At 43.5% G+C, this 2,874-nt stretch overlaps 1 non-coding gene across 1 annotated transcript; it reads left to right on the top strand.

Moving 5' to 3' along the window:
- Positions 1-107, top strand: LOC120252329. Its single transcript, XR_005533868.1, has one exon. It is a non-coding gene; the product is annotated as a small nucleolar RNA R71 (small nucleolar RNA).
- The last annotated feature ends 2,767 nt before the right edge of the window (positions 108-2,874 follow it).

The following is a 2,874-nucleotide window of genomic DNA, read 5'->3' as shown; positions in this document are numbered from 1 at the left end:
AATCCGTGTTGCGGGTACTTCCTCAGGAGCTCCTTGAACCTTTCTCATGTCTCGAATAGAGACTCCAATTCAAACTGAACAAAGGATGAGATCTCGTTCCTAAGCTTTGCTGATTTTTCGGGAGGAAAATAACGGGCTAGAAAAGCTTCTACCATCTCCTCCCACATGGTAATTGACGCTCTAGGTAACGAGTGTAGCCACTGCTTCGCTCTCCCCTTTAGGGAAAATGGGAAGGCTCTCAACTTGATGGCATTATCCGACACTCCCTTTATCTTCAGCATATCACACACCTCGAGAAAACTCTCTATATGACTGTTTGGATCCTCATCGGCCAAACCGTTGAACTGTGCGGATTGCTGCAACATGTGGATGAATGCCGGCTTCAACTCAAAGTTCTGAGCTGTAATCGGGGGACGCACAATACTCGATTGTGTCCCCAAAACTGAAGGTCTGGCATAATCGGATAATGTTCGCTGTTGCTCATTCTGTTCTGCCATGTTTTCAGATTCTTCCACTTCCAAATCAGCTAGATTAGACTGTTCTTGCACAGCCTTTTTCCCTTTTCTTCTAAGTGTACGTTCAAGCTCGAGATCCCTTTCAATCAATATTGAGGGATTCCCTCGGGTCATAACCTGAAGCTGCACCCAAAAAGAAGGAAAAAGAAATCAGAATGATGATAGAATAAGAAGATATGAAATAGAATGTATGGTGAAATAGCTAAGAAAACAAAGTGCAAAGTATCTCTAAACGCCTACTCCCCGGAAACAACGCCAAAAACATGTCAAAGTCCCCTTGCGTATATCCCGCAAGTGCACGGGTTTGTCGAAGTAATAATCCCGGGTGAGCGGGTATCGAATCCACAGGGACTAGGAACTAAAACCACTTAATTCGCTTCTTAGCTATGTGAAAGATCAGTAGTGATAATTGTGACAATGATTCAATTATCAAAAGTAAAAGCAACAAGTAAGAGAGCACGAGTAAAAGAGGAGGTAAGGCAATCGATAAAGATGGGGTACTCGGATAATGCTCCACCTAAGATAACTGTTTCAAGTCCAAGAACCCTCTATTATGCTTCCTAATCAATGCAATGGTGAGTCGTGGAAATCCTTAATTACATAGTCCCAAATCTAAGGTCAACTATGCCTAACTCTAAACATGTCCCAGAGGAGAGATTAGATAACCTCTCAACCTCGCACTCGCATAAAGTTGCAATGAGCTCTAGGGATTCCAAGTGATAAATCTCTTCCTAATTATAGACCTAACCCTTTGGTCCAGGTGGAAGATCCCTAACCATGATTAAGCCGTAGATACTAAGATCACCTCAACGCTTCACTCTGTTGCACGCGCAACTAAGCCCCAGCGGAAGTTCATCCCTTAGACCATTCACTCTATTATGGCTGCAAAGAACTCGAGGAACGGAGGTAGAATCTATCACGTCGGAGGGGAAAGGGGACACTCCTGTACCTCTCGACTCACCCTCTCAACCCTGTCCAACCTAGCTTTATCTAACGCTCGCGGTGTGTCACTCACTCACAAGGTTACCAACGAGAACTCTCAACCCTAGTGTCACTCTAGGGGAAATGTTCATACAATCAAGCATTCAAGGTTCTAACTCACAATAAACATCAATTAATTGAAAGCATAATAAAGAGATTCACTAAAACAAATACTTCCTAGGGTTCACAAATACCCAAGTACCCACTAGGGGTTTAGCTCTTCATAGAGCTAAGTACAATAAAAGAAATAGAATGTAAAAGCAATGAATCCATAGAAAACCCCTCGATTGTCATGTCGATGGTCTTATGGAGAGTCCTCTACTCGTCGCAAGAGATCCTTTATCCGGCCTAGGATACAACTCGCTGGATCGTTGCCGACGAAAGCTCTCCCAATAACCTTCTTCCAAATGACGCGCGATGTCAGAGCCGTAGAACCTCTCCAAAACCCTAGCCAATAACCCTCAAAACCCTAGCCGAAGTCGTCTCTCAAGTTGGGGAAAAGATGGAGAAAAGAATATTAAAATCGGGGCTGAATCGGCTTTAAATAGGGCTGAATCGGGTGACTACACGGGCGTGGATACTTCACACGCCCATGTGGAATTTCCACACGGGCGTGGATAATTTCCACACGCCCGTATGGATTCTCTGAACTCCTGTTTTCTCGACCGGCTGTGAACAGTGCTGCTACAGTACTTCGCTAAATTGTTGCTTCAGTGCCCTGCTACAGTACCCTGCCTAAATAGCTTGCCGAATCCATACTTTCATCTGGGTAACGCAAACGGGCACACGTTCACGTCTTGAATCACTTGCTTCTTCAATGATATACATGTTGGTGTAGCTCTTGTTCTTATATGCATAGGTCAGAATGCTCTAGTGTGACTGCCTTTGTGGCCCTCCAAATGGATGTGCTCACTCGAATGTGAGGAGGTTGGCACACACTCTAGCATCTCACACCTTTCCTATGTCTTCGCGTTTGAACCTTAGCAAGATCTCCTCTAAAATAAGTGTATTATGATCCACATTGGCTTCTTTCCTCCATACTCGGCCTCACAACCCTGCCTGCACGAAAGTAACATAAAAACACACATATTAGTGTAAAACCCGAGAAAAGTAATGCTCAACACAAGGAATGAATGCTTCGCATTCATATCGCACAAGCACTTATCAGATGTTGATGAGGATACCGAGGTTCCATTGATACTTGGGAAGCCATTCTTGCGTACTGATAAGTGCTTCAGTAGACATATTTTTATATATGTTTTACATGCATTGAGCATCAGTTTTACTATGGTTTATATCTCATATTGTGTATTTGGTCTTCTTTTATGCATATAGGTTGTGAATGCCTTGAAGAGTAAAAAAGAAGCAAAGATAGGCT

The sequence above is a fragment of the Dioscorea cayenensis genome, chromosome 20, assembly GCF_009730915.1.
Source record: "Dioscorea cayenensis subsp. rotundata cultivar TDr96_F1 chromosome 20, TDr96_F1_v2_PseudoChromosome.rev07_lg8_w22 25.fasta, whole genome shotgun sequence".
Taxonomy (NCBI): Eukaryota; Viridiplantae; Streptophyta; class Magnoliopsida; order Dioscoreales; family Dioscoreaceae; genus Dioscorea; species Dioscorea cayenensis.
The sequence above is the reverse complement of the archived record's forward strand: the minus strand, read 5'-3'. Positions and strand labels throughout refer to the sequence as shown.